This window comes from Stenella coeruleoalba (assembly GCF_951394435.1).
Source record: "Stenella coeruleoalba genome assembly, chromosome: 1".
Lineage (NCBI taxonomy): Eukaryota > Metazoa > Chordata > Mammalia > Artiodactyla > Delphinidae > Stenella > Stenella coeruleoalba.
In genome coordinates this window covers 180,471,371-180,494,260 of record NC_137169.1, presented here as the reverse complement: position 1 = coordinate 180,494,260, position 22,890 = coordinate 180,471,371, and the positions used below count along the sequence as shown (strand labels likewise).

General features: G+C 37.5%; 1 protein-coding gene across 11 annotated transcripts in view; it reads left to right on the top strand.

Moving 5' to 3' along the window:
• PAPPA2 (pappalysin 2) overlaps positions 1-22,890 on the top strand; it is a 472,610-nt gene that overhangs the window by 203,403 nt on the left and 246,317 nt on the right. The window lies entirely within an intron of this gene.

Genomic DNA, 22,890 nt, shown 5'->3' with positions numbered 1-22,890 from the left:
TCTATTCTCTCACTTACTAATTTATTTATTCAACAGATCTTTATTGAGCACAAAGTTAGTGTATGACAGGACTACTTGCTCTCAAGGAGTTTATGATACAGTTGGAGAGATAGGGCCTATATATATTAAAATGATAATATTAACAAGTGAATAATAATATTGAGTGCTTATTGAGTGCTAAGCACTGTTTTCATTATTTTACATGTGTGAATTAATTTAATCCTCCCTCAGACCCTATTAATTAGGTATCATTATTATCTCCATTTCATGGATGAGGAAAATGAGAGAAATTGCTCAATGTTGCTCAAGGTTGTACTGTTATTAAGTTTGGTTGATCTAGCGGATCACACTCCTCAGTCTGCTCTATTAACTAGAATAGTATTAACCACCTTTGGGATTCTCAGTTGGCTGCTGGGCTGGCTCCCCTTAGCCATTTTTGGGTCTGGATTAAGGCCTGGGAGAGTCTGGGGAAGTTGGGATGAGGCAGGATTGTCCTGGGAGATGTGCATGAGGACCCAAAATACATTGGCCACTCTCTGAAAGGCACACTAGAACTCCAGCTTGGCTATCCAGGTAGCTTTTTTTCTAGCCCTTGTGGATTACTTTTTTAGCAAGAAAATAGCTAACCACCCAGGCAGTAGGTAATGAATGCTTAAAGCAATGTTGCATTTTGCTGTGGTGATCAAGAAAACTTCCTTAGGAAGGAGGCTCCTGCTGCCCCAGATTGATTTCAGGTCAGTGGCAGTGCTGGGCCTGTTTCTTTGCAGTTCTGGGGGTCACGGTGGCCCAAGCCCTTTGCTTTCTAGGCTTTTCCAAACAGTGCAGAATTCCTTTAAATAACCTCCAAGCCATATAGAAATGGCAACAATCAATTTACTAGGTAACTTATTTTTGTCCTTGCATTATCATTATTACTTAAAATTTTCTAGCATCATCATTACAATTTTCTAACAAGCAGATCTGAGTAGGTTTCCTTCTGCCATGTCTTATCTTTAGCTACTTAAAACCCTCAGTGGCTCTTGATTTGTCATCCAGAGTGTAAGTCAAAACTGGTTAACTCTTATTTAATGTCCCTTATGATCTATTCCAACCAAAATATCTGATTTTAATTTTACCAATGTCCTACATGAAGTGTATAATTCTTAATTAATCAGTTTGTTCAACAAATATTTATTGAGTGTCTAATGTGTGTCAGGCTCCATTGTAGATACTGGAGATTCAGCAGAAAACAAGATAAAAATAACCATAATTAATAACAGCTTACATTTTTGAGTGTTTATTGTAATTAGGTTTTACCTGTATTAATGCATTTGACCATCAAATGAAGGAGGCATTATCATTAGTTCCATTTTACAGATAAGTAAATGGACTCAGAGAGGTTGTTTATTGTAGAAAATGTGTTAAATATAAAAATTAAGAAACCTTTTTCCTATGAATCTGCATTTATGAAAATAAGCACATATTTGTTATTTTATAAAATTTAGATCAAAGTATATATATTGTTTTAGAATTTACATAGTTTTAAAAATAAACAAGCTGTAAACACCTTCCTGTTTTCCTGAATATTCGTCTAAAATGTGATTTTTATTTAATTTTAAATTTTTATTTTTTTAATTCAATTTTTTAAACTAAAACACAAAACCAAAAGCAGTTTACCCATTTCTCTCACCCTTCCAGTCCCCACCTCTGGAAATCACCAATCTGTTCTCTGTATCTATGAGCTTTTGGGTTTTTTTGTTTGTTTTTCTTCTTTTCCTATATATATTTACAGATTTCACATATAAGAGGGCTCATATGATATTTTTTCTTTCTCTGTCTGACTTATTTCACCTAGCATATTAGCTATCCAGGTCTATCCCTGTGGTTGCAAATGGCAAGATTTCATTCTTTTTCATTGCTGGGTAGTATTCCATTGTATATACCAAAATTTCTTAATCCATTCATCTATTGATGGACATATATTGTTTACATATCTTGGCTATTGTAAGTAATGCGGCAATAAACGTGCTTTTTTTTATTGATATTGTCCCACTTGTTTATTTTTGTTCTTGTTGCTTTTACTTTTGGTGTCAGATTAAAAACATCTTTGCCAAGATCTATGTTAAGGAGCTTACAGCCTATGTTTTCTTCTAGGAGTTTTATGGTTTCAGGTCTTACATTCAGAGCTTTATTCCATTTTGAGTTAATTTTTGTGTGTGATATAAGATAGTGGTCTAGTTTCATTCTTTTGCAAGTGGCTATCCAGTTTTCCCAACAGCATTTTTTGAAGCCAGTCTTGTCCCCATTGTGTATTCTTGGCTACTTTGTCATAAATGAATTAATTGTATATGTGTGGGTTTATTTTGGGCTCTCTATTCTTTTCCATTGATCTTTGTTTCTGTTTTAATGCCAATACCATACTCTTCTGATTACTGTAGCTTTGTAATATTGTTTGAAATCAGGGAGCATTTTGCCCCCAGTTTTGTTCTGTTTTTCTCAATATTGCTTTTGCTATTTGGGGTCCCTTATGCTTCCATACAAATTTTAGGATCGTTTGTTCTATTTCTGTGAAAAGTGCCATTGGAATTTTGATAGGAATTGTATTGATTCTGTAGATTGGTTGGGAAAATATGCACATTTTAACAATATTAATTCTTCCAACCAATTAGCATAGAATATCTTTCCATTTATATGTGTCCTCTTCATTTTCTTTCATCAATGTGTCATAATTTTCCATATATAGGGCTTTCACCTCCTTGGTTAAATTCATTCCTGGGTATTTTATTCTTTTTGATATAATTGTAAATGGGATTGTTTTCTTAATTTCTCTTTCTGATAGTTTATTATTAGTACATACAAACACAACAGATTTCTGTGTATTGATTTTGTATCCTGCAGTTTTACTATATTCATGTGTTAGTATTAGCAATTTTTTAGTGAAATCCTTAGAGTTTTCTATATATAAAATCATATCATCTACAAATAGGTACAAGTATACTACTTTCTCTCCAATTAAGATCCTTTTATTTTTTTCTTGCCTAATTGCTCTGGCTAGAACTTCCAATACCAAATTGAATACAAGTGGTGAGAGTGGGAACTCTTGTCTTGTTCCTGATGTTAGAGAAAAAGATTTCCACTTTTCACCTTTGAGTACAATGTTAGTTGTGGGATTATTATATATAGGTTTTGTTATGTTGAGTTACATTCCTTCTACACAGTTTGTTTGAGAGTTTTTATCATAAATGGAAATTGAATTTTTTCAGATGCTTTTTCGGTATCTATTGAGGTGATCATATGAGTTTTGTCCTTCATTTTGTTAATGTGGTGTATCACATTTGTTGATTTATGGATGTTAAACCATTCTCACATCCCTGGAATGAATCCCACTTGACGTGGTGTATGATCCTTTTAATGTATTGTTGAATTCAGTTTGCTAATATTTTGTTGAGGATTTTTGCATCTATGTTCATAAGGGATATTGGCCTGTAATTTTCTTTTCTTGTTATATCCTTGTCTGGTTTTGATATCAGGGTAATGCTGGCCTTGTATAATGAGTTAGAAGTATTCTCTTCTATTTTTGGAAGAGTTTGAGAGGGACTGGCATTAATTTTTCTTAGACTGTTGGGTAGAATTACTAGTGAAGCTGTCTGGTATTGCACTTTTGTTTGTTTGAAGGTTTTTGATTACTGACTCAATCTCCTTACTAGTAATTGGTCTGTCAAATTTTATATTTCTCCATGATTCAACCTTGGAAGGTTGTATGTTTCTAGGAATTTATCCATTTTTTTAAAGTTGTCCAATTTGTCGGTATATAATTGTTTATATTAATCTCTTATAATCCTTTGTATTTCTGTGGTATCAGTTATAACATCTCCTCTCATTTCTGACTGTTTACTCGAGTCCTCTCTCTTTTTTTCTTGAGGAGTCTAGCTCAAGGTTTATCAATTTTATTGATCTTTTCAAAGAACTAGCTCTTGATTTTGCTGATCTTTTCTATTATCTTTTTAGTCTCTATGTTATTATTTCTGCTCTGATCTTTAACATTTCAGAACTTCTGCTAACTTTTGGCTTTGCTTGTTCTTTTTTCCCTAGTTCCTTTAGGTCTAAATTTAGATTGTCTAGTTGAGATTTTTGTTTGTTTGTTTCTTGAGGCATGCTATAAACTTCCCTCTTAGAACTGCTTTAGCTCTATCCAATAAGTTTTGTCATCATATTTCCATTTTTGTTTGTCTCAAGGTATTTTTGGTTTCTCTTTTACTTCTTCATTTTCCCATTGGTGTTTAGTGGCATGTTATTTAGTCTCCACATATCTGTAAAATTTCCAGATTTATTCTTGTAATTGATTTATTGTTTTATACCATTGTGTCTAGAAAAGATGCTTGACATGATTTCAATTCTTAAATTTTTAAAGACATGTTAAGACTTGTTTTGTAGTCTAACATATAATCTATCCTGGAGAATGTCCCATGTGCACTTGAGAAGAATGTGTATTCTATTGCTTTTGAATGGAATGTTCTGTATGTAAATGTTAAGTCAATCTAGTCTTAATGTGTCGTTTAAAGCCAACGTTTCCATATTGATTTTCTGTCTAGATGATCTATCCATTGATGCAAGTGGGGTATTAAAGCCCTTACTATAATTGTATTGCTGTCTATTTTTCCCTTTAGATCTGCTATTATTTGCTTTTATATACTTAGGTGCTCCTATGTTGAGTGCATAAATACTTACAAATGTTATATCTTCTTATTGGATTGGCCCCTTGATCATGATGTAACAGCTTTCTTTGTATCTTATTGCAGTCTTTGTTTCAAAGTCTATTTTGTCTGATATAAGTACAGACACCCCAGCTTTCTTTTGGTTTCCATTTGAGTAGAATATCTTTTTCCATCCCTTCACTTTCAGCTTATGTGTGTCCTTACATCTAAAGTGAGTCTTTTGTAGGCAGCATATAGATGGATCTTCTTTTTTTTATCCATTCAACCACTCTAAATCTTTTGATTAGAGAATTTAGTTATTATTGATAGATAAAGTAATTATTGATAGATATGTGCTTATTGTCATTGTATTAATTATTTTCTGGCTGTTTTTGTAGCCTCTTTCTTTTGCTGTCTTCTTTTTTTAAAATTTATTTATGTATTTATTTTTTAATTAAATAATTAATTATTTCATTTTTTGGCTGTGTTAGGTCTTCATTGCTGTGCATTGTCTTTCTCTAGTTGGGGCGAGTTGGGGCTACACTTCATTGCGGTGTGTGGGATTCTCATTTGCAGTGGCTTCTCTTGTTGCAGAGCATAGGCTCTAGGCACACAGGCTTCAGTAGTTGCAGTACGCAGGCTCAGTAGTCGCAGCACTCGGGCCCTAGATTGCACAGGCTTCAGTAGTTGTGGCACGTGGGCTCAGTAGTTGTGGAGAACGGGCTCTAGAGCACAGGCTCAGTAGTTGTGGAGAACAGGTTTAGTTGATCTGCGGCATGTGAGATCTTCCCAGACCAGGGATCGAACCCATGTCCCCTGCATTGGCAGGCAGATTCTTAACCACTGCACCACCAGGGAAGTCCCTTTTTGCTGGTCTTCTTTTGTGATTTGATGACTTTCTTCAATGGTATTCATATGTTCCTTTTTATTATCTTTTGTGTAGTTACTATACGTTTTTGCTTTGTGGTTACCATGAGGCTTACATATGACAAATTGTATCTAAAACAGTCTATTTTAAGTTGATATCAACTAAGTTTCATCTCATTGTAAAGTTTTACATTATTACTCTCCCCACCATGTGGGGGAGAGTACATCATCTTTTTGTACTCTCCCCACCATGTGGGGGAGAGTACATCATCTTTTTGATGTCACATTTTACATTTTTTATCTTGCTTATCCCTTAACTAATTACTGTAATCATAGTTATTTTTATTACTTCTGGCTTTTATCCTTCATACTAGCTTTGTAAGTGATTCATCCACTACCTTTACTATATATTTACCTTCCCAGTGAGATTTATTCTTTCATATGTGTTCTTGTTATTAATTAGCACCCTTTCTTTTCATCTTAAAACAGTCTTTTTAACACTTCTTTTAACACCGCTGGTTTAGCGGTGATGAGCTCTTCTATCATTTACTTATCTGGAAAGCTGTTAATTTCTTCTTCACTTCTTAATATTAACTTTGCTGCTAATATTAACTTTGGATGTTCTCCATACACACACTAAAATCTGAGCAGCTCTGGTCTAGAGCTGGCATTTCAGGAGGTCTGTGTGCACTTTCAGTCTGGTCCGGCAGGCACTACCTATTAAAGGTAGAAGGTAGTGGTGCTTTTCATTTAACTCCCGATGTCCGCTCTGTTCCTCATCAGTAACAATAATAACCTTAAGAGTAGCTAACATTTATTGACACTCTGTGTCAGGAACCTCGCTAATTACTTTCCATGGTTGCTATGTACGAGCCACCTCTTCTGAGGTTGCGCATGCCTTTGGATTCTTGTCTCCCAATCTCACCATACTGTGTTTCCCTGCTCTCTCAGGCAATGACAAAGCAAGCCCTCTCCTCTCCCTGCCAATCTGCCTTATCAGCTCTCACCCTATGCATGGGTGGCCTATGGAAAGCCTGGGGAACTCTCATTCTGGTTTCTGTCATCTTTGTGCATGACTAAAATGAAGAGTGGACTGTAAAGAGAGATTTAAAATTTTTCTGGGAAGATGCTAGTGAAATAGTCTCAGAAGGTTTTTCTCCCACTCTGTAAAAGCTTGCGCTCATGGTTAAAAAGCTGAGCCTAATCCTGTCTTGAAGGAAGGTCTTCTAGAACAGCTGAAAAAAACCTCCCTGGGCTTCTTTTTTCACTTTCTCCCACTGTTCCTGCTGACACAGCCCTGCTCTCTGCCAGGTTGCATGGCCTTTGATGGATGGCCTATCTCCTCCTCCTCCATGGCCCTTTTTGTTCCCCTTATGCTCTCCCTGGGGGATGGGGTGTTGGGTAAGTAGTTCTGCAGAAGGCAGCAGATAGATGTGCAGGAAGGCCATAGGCATAACATCCTGAGAAAGAACCTTGCCTTGTATCAGGTTGATTTATGATCATGACCTAACCTGGCCCTATTTTTTGCTCATTTTCCTCCTAAAAACAAACTTGCACCACACAGCATGTTTTTTCAGTTACCAGAGCTGATGACATTGTGCGTGACTTCTCTCTTTTATTGAGCCTCACCTTTCTGGAAGCCAGTGGGCCTTCCTGGAGAAGCAGAGCTCTCACTCCCGATTTTAACCCTCCCAGAAGTACAGAGAAGAACTCTGCTCTGGGGCTTTCCTGGAATTGAGGTTCCATGGCCATTTCTGTGCCAAGGACAGCACTTTTGCCTGGACTTTATCTTCTTCTACCTTGGCCTGTAGTTAAATGATCTCCTCTATAAGACTCTCTCATGGATGAATGTTCCCTCCAGGATTGGGCTTTGCCCAAGAAAATCTCTCCACAGGTTTTACCACATGTGCTGTAATCCAACCTTGTAGGACTCAGAAGGAAGCAGCTTATTATGTGATGGCTGGGGAAAGCATCATGGGAAAGTCTGAGCACCTGTAGATGCACAGTTGAAGGAACACTTGGTCCCCCTTGCATCATACCTCTAGGTCAGATGCAATTGCAGGATCAAGGGGCACCCCTGCCCTCCACCCACTCACCTCCGAGACTGGTGGGATATCTTCCTTCTCTGAGTCAAGATTCTCATGACTCAATTTGACTTTCATAGCAGAGCAGGTGCAATGTAGGAACTAAAACTTGGTCTTCCCTTCACCCTGTGGGAAATTCACAGGTGTTTAAGATAGGCTCTTGTCCTCCAGGAACTTTCAGATTGCTTGGATAAATAGGGAAAATAGCAGCGGTACCATGAGGGTCAGCAGAAAACTCCTTTGACTAAAGTGGTCAAGCAAGGCTTCATGGACAAAGTGAAGCTTAGGTTAATTTTGAAGGGCACATCCATAGGTGGGAGGCACTTCAGGCAAAGGGAGCTCTATAGCATTATTTGTGGGGTTGAGACTGTATTTGGAATGGTGGTGTTTGTTAGGAAAGTGACATGTTGACTGTAGATCAGGATTTTAATCGGGAAGCGTATGAGAATGAAGTCTCAGTGCATCTTTCTCAGCATTGGGCTTACATAGGCTCTCAGACGGGGACATTTTTTGGCTTTTCCATTTATTTCAACATTCTGAAATCAAAGTTTGCATAATGTTCTTGAAACACAGACACTTTTCTGCTTTGAGAAGGAAAAGTGTATGAATTGCTCCTTTTCCCCATTTGTCATCACCATAAAATAGGAATGCCAAGGACAGGTTGGTTCCTGACAGTTCTCAGAAGATTCCTTTTGCTCTCACTTCATATTGACTTTTATAACTCCTGGGGTGGATACTGTCCTCATTAGGATGCCAAGAACACTGTTGAAGTGTAACGCCCTCTATCTGGTCTTGTGTTCAGGGGACCCTATTCTATCAAAACCAACTGGCAGAAGATTCCAGTAGGGGAGCAGAGGGGATTTCTGGTGAAGGAGGTGAGCAGTCAGAACAGTCTGACTGGCTTGTTTGAGAGCAGCTCCTACCTGGACCATCTCATTTCCCTTCTCCGTTACACTCTCTTCTAATACAGAGTCCTCCTCCACCAGTTACATACCTAGTGGGGAAACCAAGAAAACGGAAGAAATGGAGATGGAAGCCACTGGCTTGGAGCAGAGTTTTCAGCTGAGTGTTCTTCACATCAGCTCCCCTCCCACCTTCTCCAGCCTTTAGTCACTGTCCTGGTTTTGGGATACGAAGCTCCCACTTTGTTTCAGGGTCCTCTAGAATTGACTACTGAGTGTCATGTGTCACAGTAAACACTGCGGGGCCACCCAGACATTTTACTAAAGGTCAGTAAGACAGCCTGTCAACTTAGGTATTGGCCAGCCTGGAGATATTAACTGCTATGCTAACCAGTCTGTTCTCTCCTCCAAACTATTTCCAGGTGTGAATGTCAGCCTGCATATATTTTTTTGAGAATCAGATCCCAGTCACCATCAAGAAGTAGTCTGAAAATTTGTTAATGCCACACTCACCAGCTCTTTTGCTCTTCTTGCTCCAAAAGAAAAATTAACCATTAATTTTTAGAATTTGAAATGTTTTAGTGCAGTGGAAGGAGCATGGGCTTTTTGGTCAACGAGATCTGGTTTTGATCCCTGTCTCTGGTTCTTCCTAGATGTAAGACTGTGGAAAACTTGCTTAACTTCTGTGATCCTCAGTTTTTTGGTTTTTAAGTGAATACAATAAAATTCAGTTCATACATTTGTGGTAGGGTTTAAAAGGGCTGGCACATGTCCAGTGTCTGGAGCGTCGTAGATATTTAATAAAAGATAGTTTAAGTCTCTTTATTTCCTTTTGGCATGAGCAGATCTCCTGAGTGCAAAGAAAGAACCCCAAAACAAAAAGAATCAGGATTACTCCTCTACAGGGGCCACATTTAAAAATTTCTACATTAAACAGTTATTTATATCTCTCTGGCTTTGATGTTCACTACTACTTGAAATTTTTTCACCCAAGGAGACTAGTTGATCCTATTAATTCTAAATTCTGGCAATTAATAATAGTAGAGAACTGGATGCAAATGATTTTTCTGGAGGACCCACATGAGTATATAGCTCTGTTAAGGTACCCACGGTCTCTAAAGACAAGTTTTGGAGTTGAGAGCAGGAATAAAACGAAAAAGATATGCTCTCTCAATTTACTTTCCTTTCTCTGAAAACTTAAATACAAGGTAAAGTATTTGAACAATTTTACATTTAGTAAACACTGATGCATAATGGAAGCCAGTTCCAAGCAAGAGCTGAAAGAAAAATCTTTTTAATTGAGGTATAATTGATATAACATTAGTTTCAGGTATGCGACATAATGAGTCGATCTTTGAATGTACTGCAAAACGATCACCTCTATGTCTAGTTACCATTGTCACCATACACAGTTACATATAGGTTTTGTGTGTGATGAGAACTTTTAAGATGTACTCTCTTGGCGGCTTTTGAGTATTCACTACAATATTATCGACTGTAGTCACCATCCTGTACATTATATACCCATGAGTTACTTATTTTACAACTGGAAGTTTGTACTTCTTGAACCCCCTCACCCATTACACCTACCCCCCATTCTCCTACCCTTCGGGTTACCACCATTCTGTTCTCTGTATCTATGAGTTTTGTTTTGTTTTTTAGATGCCACATAGAAGTGGTAAGTGAAATCATACAGTATTTGTTTTTCTCTGTTTGACTTAAAAAAAAATTTTATGGAAGTGTAGTTGATTTACAATGTTGTGTTAGTTTCTGGTGTACAGCAGAGTGATTCAGATATATATATATATATTTTTTTTTTTTTTCATTATGGTTTATTACAGTATTGGCTTATTTTACTTAGCATAATACCCTCAAGATCCATCCATGTTGTCACAGATAGCAAGATTTCATTCTTTTTTATGCATGAGTAGTATTTTATTGAGTATATTTACCACATCTTTCTATCCATTCATCCATCAATGAACACTTAGGTTGTTCACATATCTTGGCTATTGTATATAATGCTGCAATGAGCACAGAGGTGCACATATCTTTTCAAAGTATTTTCATTTTCTTCAGGTAAATACCAAAGGCAGAATTGCTGGATCATATGGTAGTTCTAGTTTTAGTTTTTGAGGAAACTCCATACTGTTTTCCATAGTGGCTGCACCAATTTACGTTCCCATCAACAGTTGCAAGAGGGTTCCCTTTTCTCCACCTCCTCACCAACACTTGTTATTTCTTGTCTTTTTGATAATAGCCATTCTGACAGGTGGGAGGTGATAATCTCACCGTCATTTTGATTTGCATTTCCCTGATGAATAATGATGTAGAGCCTTTTGTGAAATACCTGTTGACTATCTGTATGCCTTCGTTGGAAATATGTGTATTCAGATTTTCTACCCTTTTTAAAACCAGATGTTTTTGGGTTTTGTTTCACTATTGAATTGTTTGAGTTCTTTATATATTTTGGATATTAGACCCTTATCGGATATAAGATTTGCAAATATTTTCACCATTTGGTAGGTTGCCTTTTCATTTTGTTGATGGTTTCCCTTGCTGTGCAGAAGTTTTTGCTGTTGTTTGTTTGATATAGTCCAACTTGTTTATTTTTGCTTCTATTGGCTTTGCTTTTAGAGTCAGATCCAAAAAAATCATTTCCAAGACCGATGTTGAGTCACTTATATTCTATTTTTCTTTTAGGAGTTTTGTGGTTTTAGGTCTTACATTCTAGTCTTTAATCCATTTTGAATTAATTTTTGTGTATGATATAAGATAGTGGTCCAGTTTCATTCTTTTGCAAGTGACAATCCAGTTTTCCCAGCAGCGTTTTTTGAAGAGGCCGTCCTTTTTTCATTGTATTCTTGGCTCCTTTGTCATAAATGAATTGATCATATACATGTGGGTTTATTTCTGGGCTCTCTATTCTATTCCACTAATCTGAGTGTGTATTTTTTATGCCAGTTCTATGCTCTTTTGATTGCTGTAGCTTTGTAGAATAGTTTGAAATCAGGGAGCATGAAGCCTCCAGTTTTGTTTTTTCTCAAGATTGCTTTGGCTATTTGGAGTCCTCTGTGGTTCCATACAAATTTTAGGATTGTTTGTTCTATTTATGTGAAAAATGCCACTGGAATTTTGATGGGGATTATATTGAATCTGTAGATTGCTTTGGCTAATACACACATTTTAACAATATTAATTTTTCCAACCCATAAGCATGAAATATCTTTCTATTTATATGTGTCCTCTTCAATTTCTTCCATCAATGAGTCTTTCGCCTCCTTGGCTAAATTTATTCCTAGGTATTTTATTTTTCTTGATGCAATTATAAATGGATTGTTGTCTTGATTTCTCTCTCTGATAGTTTGTTGTTAGTATGTATAAACACAAGAGATTTGTTTATATTGATATTGTATCCTGCAACTTTACTGAATTTGTTTATTAGTTCTAACAATTCTTTAATGGAATCTTTAGGATTTTCTCTATATAAAATCATGTCATTCACAAATAGTGACAGTTTTACTCCTTCCTTTCCAGTTTAGATGCCTCTTATTTCATTTTCCTGCCTAACTGCTCTGGCCAGTACTTCCAATACTATGTTAAATAAAAGTGCAAGAGTGGGCAACCTTGTCTTGTTTCTGAAGTTAGAGGAAAAGTTGTTAGCCTTTCACCCTTGAGTATTATGGGTGAAAGTATGGACTTGTCATGCATGGCCTTTATTGTGTTAAAGTATTTTCCCTCTATGCTGACTTCGTTGAATGTTTTTATCATAAATTGAGGTTGAATTTTGTCTAATGTTTTTTCTGCATCTATTGAGATGATCACATGATTTGTATCCTCCATTTTGTTAATGTGGTATATCACGATTGATTTGCAGATGTTGAACCTTTCTTGCATCTCTGGAATAAATCCCACTTGATCATGGTGTATGATTTTTTTAAAATGTATTGTTAAATTTGGTTTGCCGATATTTTGTTGAGAATTTTTGCATCTATGTAATCAGGGATATTGTCCTGTAATATTCTTATTTGTGGTGTTCTTGTCTGTTTTTGGTATCAGGGTAATGCTGACCTTATTAAATAAGTTTGGAAGTGTTTCCTCTTCTTCAATTTTGTGGAAGAGTTTGAGAAAATAGGTAATAGATCTTTTTTGAATGTGTGGTAGAATTCACCAGTGAAGCTGTCTGGTCCTGGGCTTTTGTTTGTTGGGAGGCTTTTGATTATGGATTCATATCCTTACTAGTAATTGGTCTGTTCAAAATTTCTATTTCTTCATAACATTTCTTCTATTTGGAAAATCATATATTTCTGGGAGCTTATCCATTTCTTCTAGATTGTCCAATTTGTTGGTGCATAATTGTTCATAATAGTCTCCCATGACCCTTTGTATTTCTGTGGTATGTGTTGCAACTTCTCACTTTGCATTTCTGATTTTGTTTCATTGAACCCTGTCTCTTTTTTCCTGGCTGAGTGTAGATAAAATTTGTCATATTTGTTTATCTTTTCAAAGAACCAGCTCTTATTTTCATTGATACTTTCTATTGTCTTTTTAGTCTCTATTTCATTTACTTCCACTCTGATCTGTGTTATTTCCTTCCTTCTACTAACTTTGGGATTCTTTTATTCTTTTTTTTGATTCCTTTTGGTGTAAGGTTAGGTTGTTTGTTTGAGAGTTTTCCTGTTTCTTGAGGTTGGCATTTATTGCTGTAAACATCACTCTTGGTACTGTTTTTGCTTCATGTTTCAGGTTTTGGTGTGTTGTATTGCTATTTCCATTTTCATTTGTCTCAAGGTATTTTTTGATTTCTGCCTTGATTTCTTTGCTTACCTATTGATTATTCAGTAGCATGTTGTTCAATCTCCACATATTTGTGATTTTTTAAAAACTTTTTCTTCTTGTAATTGATATCTGGTTTTATATCATTGTGGTCAGAAAAGATGCTTGATATGATTTCAGTCTTCTTAAATTTATTGAGACTTGTTCGGTGGCCTAACATATGACTCATCCTGAAGAATGCTTCATATGCATTTAAGAATGTGTATTCTGCTGCTTTTGAATGGAATGTTTTATATATAACTATTAACTCTATCTGGCCTAATGTGTCATTTAAAGCTAACGTTTCCTTATTGATTTTCTGTCTGGGTGATCTATCCGTTGATGTAAGTGGGGTATTAAGTTTTCCGCTATTATTGTACTACGGTATTTCTCCCTTTGGGTCTGTTGTTATTTGCTTTATATATTTATGTGCTTATATGTTGAGTGCATAAATATTTACAAATGTTATATCCTTTTGTTGGATTGACCCCTTTATTATTATGTAACACCCTTCTTTGTCTTTTATTACAGTGTTTGTTTTTCTTTGTTTTTTATTACAGTGTTTGTTTTAAAGTCTCTTTTGTTTGATAAAAATATATCTACCCCAGCTTTCTTTTGGTTTCCATTTGCATGGAATATCTTTTTTCATCCCTTCACTTTTAGGCTGTGTGTGTCCTTACATCTGAAGTGAGTCTTTCGTAGGCAGCATATAGATGGGTCTTCTTCTTTTTTTTTTTTTTTAATCCATTCAGCCATTCTATGAAAGAATGATTCTTAAAGTTTTAAGACGATGTGACCCAAATGTTTGGCTTCAGTACCACCATCATTTTTCGAGTTACATCACTTGATCTGATTTTTCTAACCCATGGGCTTTCATAGTTCAGTTTGGTGTTGAGTGATTTCATAAATCATGTTGATGATCTGGTGCCTCTGTTCCTCCCAAGAATGTGGTTTTGATGAATAAACAACAGTTATAACGTGTTTGCTTCTATCACATGTACATCCAAAGTTATAAAATCTCAATGTTGCACAAGCTCAGAATTTCACCACGTATATTGTGTTGGCTTAGACTGTGTTGGCTTTGTCAGCCTTTACTCTGCTAGACTGAGAAATCTTCTAAATGTGGAGATTGGTAATTTTTCTTTTTTATCAAAGTCCATCTTCTTCTGCTTGGTGGAGTTAAGGAGGCAGGGCTGGGGATCACTCCTGAGGGCATGTGGATGAGCCGTGGAGGTCTTTCTGTGATCCGAGTTTGTGACTGAAGGATTTGAAGAGCAGACCTGGTATGGACAGATTTTATTTTACAGGAACAGTCAGTCACTGAGTACTTTGGTAATTTTAAGGCTCAAAGCCCAGAGTGGAAGAAACATATACCGCACCCCCCACCCCTTTAAAAATACTTTTTTTTTTAAAGAGCAGTTTTAGGTATACAATAAAATTGAAAGGAAGATACAGAGATTTCCCATATATCCCTTGCCCATACACATGCATTGCCTCCTCCATTATCAACATCACTCACCAGAATGATCTTTTATTTTTTTATTATTTGAACATTTTATTATTTTATTATTTTAATTATTTTTTATCTTTTATCTTTTATTTTTATTATTTTTTTAAATGTTTTATTCTCAAGGATGACTTTTCACTGACACATCATAATCACCCAAAGACCATAGTTTACTTTAGGCTGTACATAATCTTGGTGCTGTACATTTTTATGGGTTTGGACAAAAGTATACTGAGGTATATCTACAGATCATTTTCACTGCACTAAAGGTACTCTGCTCTTCCTATTCATGTCCCTCCCCTCACCCCTGATCTTTTTCTTTTTTTTTTGCGGTACGCGGGCCTCTCACTGTTGTGGCCTCTCCCGTTGCGGAGCACAGGCTCTGGACGCGCAGGCTCAGCGGCCATGGCTCACAGGCCCAGCCGCTCTGCGGCATGTGGGATCCTCCCGGACCGGGGCAAGAACTCGTGTCCCCTGCATTGGCAGGCGGACTCTCAACCACTGCGCCACCAGGGAAGCCCAACCACTGATCTTTTAACTATCTTTATAGTTTTACCTTTTCCAGAATGCCATATAGTTGGAATCATACAGTATTTAGCTTTTTCAGATTGGCTCGTTTCCCTAAGTTAAATGCATTTACATTTTCTTCATGTCTTTTCATGGCTTGGTAGCTAATTTCTTTTTAGCACTGAATAATATTGTATTGTTGGGATGGACCACAGTTAATATATCCATTCAACTACCAAAGGATGTTGTGGTTGCTTTCAAGATTTGGCAATTATGTATAAAGCTGCTGTAAACAGCCATGTGCAGGTTTCTGTATGGACAGAGTTTCAACTTTCTGGGGTAAATAGAAAGGATCATGATTGCTGGATGATATGGTAAGGGTATGTTTAGTTTCTTAAGAAACCACCAAACCGTCTTCCAAAGTGGCTATATCATTTTGCATTCCTACCAGCCATGTATGAGAATTCCTGTTGCTTCACATTTTCAAAAGTATTTGATGTTGTCAGTATTCTTGATTTTGACCATTCTAATAGGTGTGTAGCGGTATCTCACTGTTGTTTTAATTTGGATTTCTGTGATGACATATGATGTGGAGCATTTTTTCATATGCCTCTTTGCCATCTGTATATCTTCTTTGGTAAGGTATCCACTATGGTCTTGGACTTGTTTTAAAATTGGGTTGCTTATTTTCTTATTGTTAAGTTTTAAGGGTTCTTTGTATATGTTGGATAACAATCCTTTGTCATATGTGTCTTTTTTTTTTTTTTTTTCTTTTGCGGTATGCTGGCCTCTCACTGTTGTGGCCTTTCCCGTTGCGGAGCACAGGCTCCGGACGTGCAGGCTCAGCGGCCATGGCTCACGGGCCCAGCCGCTCCACGGCACATGGGATCTTCCCGGACCAGGGCACGAACCCATGTCCCCTGCATTAGCAGGCGGACTCTCAACCACTGCGCCACCAGGGAAGCCCCATGTGTCTTTTGCAAGTGTTTTCTCCCAGTGTGTGGTTTGTCTTCTAGTTCTCTTGATATTGTCTTTAGAAGAAAATTAGTTTTTAATTTTAATGAAGTACAGCTTATGAATTATATCTTTCATGGATCATGTCTTGGTGTTATATCTAAAAAGGCATCATCATACTGAAGGTCATGTACGTTTTCTTTCCTGTGTTATCCTCTACAAGTTTTGTAGTTTTGCATTTTATAGTTAGGTCAGTGATCCATTTTGAGTTAATTTTGGTGAAGAATATAAGATCTGTGTCTATATTATTTTTTTGTTTGTTTTGTATGGGGATATCTGGTTGTTCCAGCACCATTTGTTGAAGAGACTGTCTTTGCTCCATTATGCTTCTTTTGCTCCTGGCCAAAGATAAATTGATTATATTTATGGGCTCTCTATTCTGTTCCATTGATCTATTTGTCTACTCTTTCACCAATACCACAATATCTTGATTACTGTAGCTTTATAGTAAGTCTCAAAGTCACACTTACCCCTTTTTAATTATAAAAAATCAGATGACCAGCAAAGCAGCCACATCTACTTTAATAGTCAGGGGGCGAAGGAGACACGTGGTGGCTTGTATCTGCTTTCCTTTTGAGTCTTTCTAGTGGTGGCACTGGCTCAGACTAGCTCACCAGAGCCAATTGTACACTTCTCTTCCCAACTCCATGTTCAGGGACATCAGTAAATTAAAATTGGCCATTGTTGGAATATTTACACCACAGAAATTAGCAAATGCCAACAATCAGTGTTTGTTTGTTTGGTTTTATCCCTTCAGAGAACCAGTTGTTAAACATTCATCTGCATAACACTGATTTTGTATCTAATTTGTTCTTCCCTTTGATAGTTCATCATCAAATTCCTTCTAGTCATCACAGGTAATGCTTATTAATCACTTTGTATGAGTTAGGCACTGTGCTAAGATCCTTCACATGTGTTCTTTAATTCTCACAACAATGTCATGAGGTAGGTCTGTGATCTCAGCTTCTGGTTGAGGGATGCTGAAGAGAAGACCAGTGGTGGACAGATTTTTATTTTACAGGTACAATTTGCAAGTGAGTAAACTGAGGTTCAGCAAGATGATGTAATTTTTCTGAGGTCACACAGCACGTTAAGTGGTAGACTGGAGACTGTAGCTTCTGGCTGACTCATGCTTGTAACCACCATGCACTATGGTCTTCCCCAGCATAGAAAACTGTTCTGGGCTCAGAATCATGACACGTTGGCTCTAGTGTACTGTACGTGCCCAGACTGACACCTGCCCTCTCAGAACCTCAGTGTCCTCATCTATATAATAAGGCTGGTGATGATACTCATCTGCCTAGCTCACAGGACGGCTTTACCATTTAAGTGATAGTTACAGCAGATTGCTTTGGAAAGCTTAAGTACTGTATAAATGGGAGATATCATTACATGATAAGAGTGAAGGAAAAAAATATTAACCAAAAGAATACTACATCACAGTTAAGAAGATTCAGCTAAAGTGGATATTTTATATAAATGCAGGTTCTATGAAATATTACAGTAAATGTTTCTGGGTGAAATGGCAGGACCTTTGATCTGGGAATGCCTGAACTTACCTCTTGAAATTCTTTGGCTTTGGGTCTCCCTAACCTTCCCAGACACTCTGATTAGTAATCAAGGTGACCTTAGTTTCATGGGCAGATTTGATTGGAACTAAGTTATTAAGAAGGTAGTCTAGTGCTGGAAAGTTGACATTTAGTAACTTCAGGGAGAATTTTTGCCTTATTATGTCCATGTTTTAATAAAGGTTTGTTTTTTTGTGGTTTTTTTTGCTGTTCACATAGCTATTTATACTTCCAACTGTCAGCATATTTCATTGTAGTTGTTTATTTAAGGTTTATTTTCTTGACTATACTGAACTCCTGATGATGTCAAATAACCGTATGATTATTACAGAAATCCCAAGCACCAAGTACTGAGATCGGCAACTAGTATTGCTGCATAAATGTCTATCCAACAAGTGCATGGGTGAACTAACTACATGGAACTCTCGTGGTGTTCATGTATATCTTATGCCACAGTTGTCCATCTGTAAGCTTTGAAAAATTTCCTAATTGCAGTTGGAGCTAGTGTGTGAGGCAAGGTCAACCACGTGGTGTTTCATGCTAGAGTTCATCTGTGTGCTCTTAGGATATCAGAGGCATTTGGCAGCAGTAGGAAAGCCTCAAGGTATTCCCTAACTTACACAGTCCAAGCCCCTTACTGTGTTATACAAGGCCTACCTTGACATGTTTCACCTTTGGTGCTCTCCATCCTGCCACTGTGTGGAATGATTTGTAATTCTTTAGCCTGACCAATTCTTACACACTCTTCAAGAGTAGGTTTGGGTCTCATCCCCTCAGGAAATCATCTCTGAACTATGGGTTGTGATTAGGTTTTGTTTTCACTCACCTATGTATTTCTTTTTTTTGGTTTGTTTGTGTTTTTTTGTTGTTTGTTTTTGTTTGTTTTTTTGCGGTACACGGGCCTCTCACCGTTGTGGCCTCTCCCGTCGCGGAGCACAGGCTCTGGACGCGCAGGCTCAGCGGCCATGGCTCACAGGCCCAGCCGCTCTGCGGCATGTGGGATCCTCCCGGATCGGGGCACGAACCCGTGTCCCCTGCATCGGCAGGCGGACTCTCAACCACTGCACCACCAGGGAAGCCCTCACCTATGTATTTCTTGATGTTAGTTCTGATATTATATTAAAATTACTTCCTATGTTGCCTATTCTCCCATGAGACTATAACTCCTCAAGTGCAAAGACTACCTTTTCTTCCAAAGCTGAGAAGAGTGTGTACATCTGGCATGAATGAGATGTTCAGCAAATATTTGAGGAACTGAAATGACTAATTCCAAGTGGAATTTCTTTTTCTAGGAAGAGCAAGACAGTGAGATGAAATGTGAACCCTTCAAGGCTTAGTGGGGTGACAGCACTTCAAGTGGCCAAGCATGATCCTCTTCCCACCAGCTAGGGGTGAAGCAGAGAGCTTCCAGGTTACGGGTTCAATGTTGGGGCTAAGTCTGTGTTTGTCTGAGCACAGACTGCAATTCTAGTTTAACTGCAGTCTGGTTTATTCAGTCTCAAGGGAGAAGAGAATCAGATAATTTTCCATTCAATACCCTACAGATTGGAGGAACAGATTTTAACCAGTACAGACTATAAGAATATAGAAGATGCAGGGGGTAGAAACATTTATTTACTCTGTCCTTGTAAATTTTGAAAATCCCCACAAGGACGCACTCATGATCTCATGGAAGAGGTTGAGGTGGCTGGCAGTGATTCTCAGGGAGATGTAAGCATACTGTGCTTCAATGCCACAATTTCCTCTCTTGGAATAATAGATCTTTTAGCGGGAGCAGGGGACATTTATTTCCATTTCAGTAGTCTTAAATGTGAGTTGTATTATAGATAATAAAAAGCCCCAATTAATTATGAATCCTAGACAATCCATTAACCATATTCTCTAACAGCATCATATCTGTGCACTTATTCATAACAGGCTCCTGTTTCTTTTAACTGCCTTTCATTCCACTAGTTTTCTGAATTAATGAGCAAGAACGTATGGTTACGTAGAGACCTCAGACAGACCTAAAATGCTCTATCTGATATGATCTTTAAACAAATAGTTTAAAACAAATGGTTTAAAAGAATTTCAGATGCGATTTCCACTTTCATGTCTGACAACTTATAACAATTTTTCTAATTCCTTTCCACTGGTTGGAAAAATTAAGATTCCCAACTTCTGTCTTCTGCATTTCCATCCACTGAACAGCAGTCAGAAGCTTGAATTGTTTTGTTTGTTTTTTAAAATTTATTTATTTTATTTTTGGCTGCGTTGGGTCTTCATTGCTGCACGCAGGCTTTCTCTAGTTGTGGAGAGCAGGGGCTACTCTTCGTTGCCGTGCGCGGGCTTCTCATTGTGGTGGTTTCTCATATTGTGGAGCATGGGCTCTAGGCACGTGGGCTTCAGTAGATGTGACGTGCGGGCTCCATAGTTGTGGCTTGTGGGCTCTAGAGCGCAGGCTCGGTAGTTGTGGCGCATGGGCTTAGTTGCTCCGCGGCATGTGGGATCTTCCCAGACCAGGGCTCGAACCTGGGTCCCCTGCATTGGCAGGCGGATTCTTAACCACTGTGCCATCAGGAAAGCCCTTGATTTGTTTTTAAAATATAGAATAACAGCAGCTCTCAACATGTTTTCACAAGAATCTGTATTTGTGTAAGTTCCACTTGTGATTCTGATCCACGGCTGGTGTTGATGACATTGGTTTCTTAGTTCGTTTGGTTTGCTATAACAAATATACAACAGACTGGTTGTCTTAAATAGAAGAAATTTATTTTTCACTGTTCTGGAGGCTAGGAAAGATAAAGGCACCAGCAGATCTGGTGTCTGGAGAGAACCTTTTTCTTGGTTGGCAGATGGCTGTCTGTCTTCTTGTATCCTCACATGGTGGGGAGCAGAGAGAGAAGCTAGCTTTCTTCTTAAAAGGACACTAATCCCATCATGAGGGCACCACCTGCATAACCTAATCACCTCCTGAAGGCCCTATCTCCAAATATCTTCACATTAGAGAGCAGGGTTCCTGCAAATGAACTTTGGGAAGACATAAATGTTCAGTCCACAGTAATCGGGTTGGAAAATTGTATTTGTTAAATATGTTTTTTTTTCTTTCCTTCTCTGGAATGAGTGCAAGGCAGTGCTTCAACAATTATTTACTCTCTTCTATAGATGAAGTATGAGCAGTGGTAATACAGCAAATAGAATGCAGTTATCTAGGTACCTAGTGAGGTTTCACATATGCTGCTGTGACATCTTATTAAATTAGAGAGTAAAGAATCATTACTTTCATAATCATTCAAAAAGTAATACTTCTATATACTTTCTACAACTCCCAACTAAAATTGGCTATTTTAATGCTCTTGGCCAATAAATCCTCTTTAATATAATTACTAAAATTTAGATTAATCAGAACTAGACTAGTATGAAAAGAAAATTCCATCTTCTGTGTAGTGTCTCAAGAAGTTAGAAATAACATTTTAGACACACTATAATTTTAATAGCTTCCTATGAGCTAAATAAGTAGGAACAATTATTTTGTTGCTACTAGAAGTTCTAAGGACAATGAGTTAATGTGTTCAAAATTGCAGTTAGATGCTGGCAGGTAACAAGCTAATTATCTAGTAATTTATAAGTCAAGCCTAATAATTTATACCACAACTCATATACACCTGTATATGCAACAAATATGAAATAGCCTCCTCCTCAATTCTTCCTCTTAAAAACCAGCTGATTTGGCTTCCCTGGTGGCGCAGTTGTTGAGAATCTGCCTGCTAATGCAGGGGGCACGGGTTTGAGCACTGGTCTGGGAAGATCCCACATGCCGCGGAGCAACTAGGCCCGTGAGCCACAACTACTGAGCCTGTGCGTCTGGAGCCTGTGCTCCGCAACAAGAGAGGCCACGATAGTGAGAGCCCCGCGCACCGCGATGTAGAGTGGCCCCCGCTTACCACAACTAGAGAAAGACCTCGCACAAAAATGAAGACCCAACACAGCCAAAAATTAATTAGTTAATTAATTAATTTAAAAAAACAGCTGATATTTACTAGTTGAGAAGTTAGTAACTCCATGGTTCTGATATTAAATATTGCAGCACATTTCTTCATAGTTTAGTGGATGGACATAATTAAGGCTAAATGTACTTATGAAAATAAGTGAACCACGGAGAAACTATGAAGCAGGAAACTTATTACTGATCTCACTAGGTTTGTCTGCTTTTTTGAAAATCTACCCAGTACAAGAATTTGTAAAGCAGTAATTGTTACATTCCTTTACCATACAGACCTCAATGTAAGAATAAACAAAAAACCCCAAACAATACTAGAACATCACCACTGTATTATACCTAGTCATCACCAGTACTTGGAAGTCTAATTGTTAGAATTGCTAGATTGGGGATGAGTTGCTTTTGTTAAAAAGAACATTTTATTTTTTAAATCACAAGTTATTGATTTATGTTAGAAACAGAAGAGAAGATAATCTATCATTTATGAAGAACATAGCTACTTTTAAGACACTTGCCTGCAATTAGAATGGGAGGACTCATGGCTTTAAAATCCAAACTGTCCATAGAGTGGTACTCTTTGAGTGGATTATATAGGAGCTCAGGTAAATAAGTAAAACTGTTGGCTGAGGGAGGCTGGGGAAGAATAACTCCTGGTTTTAGCCTCAGGTATCTATCTAAAGGCCAGCGGACTTTTCTAACATTCATTCATTAGTTAAAGCAGTATTTACTAAGCATTTCCTGTGTGAATGTACTGCCTCTATGTAAATTACAATTGAAAGCTGCTGTTGAGACCCTGCCTATATAGTATAAGAGGGACCGGGAGGATGGTGGGTTCATAACTGCAGATGGATTGCTGGGAACATTCAAGGCCTCCAAATGGCCTTCAGTCTTCCTATTTCATCTGTGGTCCTGTTACATCTGATTACTTCTTCCTGCTGCCAACTTGTTAGTGACATACTTATCTACAGGAATTC